Genomic DNA, 986 nt, shown 5'->3' with positions numbered 1-986 from the left:
TCTCTCTCTCTCTCTCTCGCGAGGTCGCGTATCCATGCAAGGTGAACTCATCAGTCGATTTGTCATAACCTTTTTGAAACACATTTCCTATTTTCAATGCGTTGCCAATTTACGCAATGAAGCGATGGACAAATGGATTTACAGTGTTCGCTCTTATTCTGTCTGTTGATGCCATAGAATTACAAATCAAGTCAATTGATTTGGTGTCAAACAGTGTTCTTTTGCAATTGAATGGCCAAAGATACGAACTTTGGTTGAATTGTTGATCTACAAGAACAGTATTTTTGGAAAATGGCGTATGCGATATAACATCACATCGATAATACTTTTCGTCTCATTTTAATATCTCAAAATAAATCTTTTTCCTCGTTGAATGAAAGCTGTTTGCAAAGTCTTGTCACTTTTCTTTATGTTTTGTAAAAATATAAAATTTCAGAAGAAATCACCATGTATACCCATGCTCAAATTTCAATTCAAACTTGCGTGAAAAATCTACTCCTAGTTCTATTACTTTCTTTCAGTAATTGACGACCAATTGCGTTCATTGCAACCGATTAAACTTTTGGGCTGCAACGAATTCGAACCATTGCCATGGCTACTGTAGCTTTTTTGGGCAAAGTTGGGTTATGATCATGTAAGATCCGATTACAAAAAGGTAAATAATGTTATATTGCCCTTTTTGGGGGGATATATTGAACTTTCTCCACAAATCTGTGCTTTTCTCATTGAACAATCAAAGAAAAAGATTGTGATGCAAATTTCATTCGGAGGTTTGATCGAAAAAAACTGCTTGAAAAAACTCGCTTGGAAAGGATCAGGTACAGAGTCAGAAGAAAGTAGTTTGGGATTATAACACGAAGGCTTTTTACTCATATGCCAAATCTCAGCCAAAGGCTTGTAGGATCCATTAGATTGCCGAATAGAGAAGAAGTCTCCAATGCGACAGATATAGCTAATATCCTTGGCGATCAATTTCAGTCGGTCTT

This window comes from Tigriopus californicus, chromosome 5, assembly GCF_007210705.1.
Source record: "Tigriopus californicus strain San Diego chromosome 5, Tcal_SD_v2.1, whole genome shotgun sequence".
Taxonomy (NCBI): Eukaryota; Metazoa; Arthropoda; class Copepoda; order Harpacticoida; family Harpacticidae; genus Tigriopus; species Tigriopus californicus.
Note: the sequence above shows the minus strand (reverse complement) of the source record.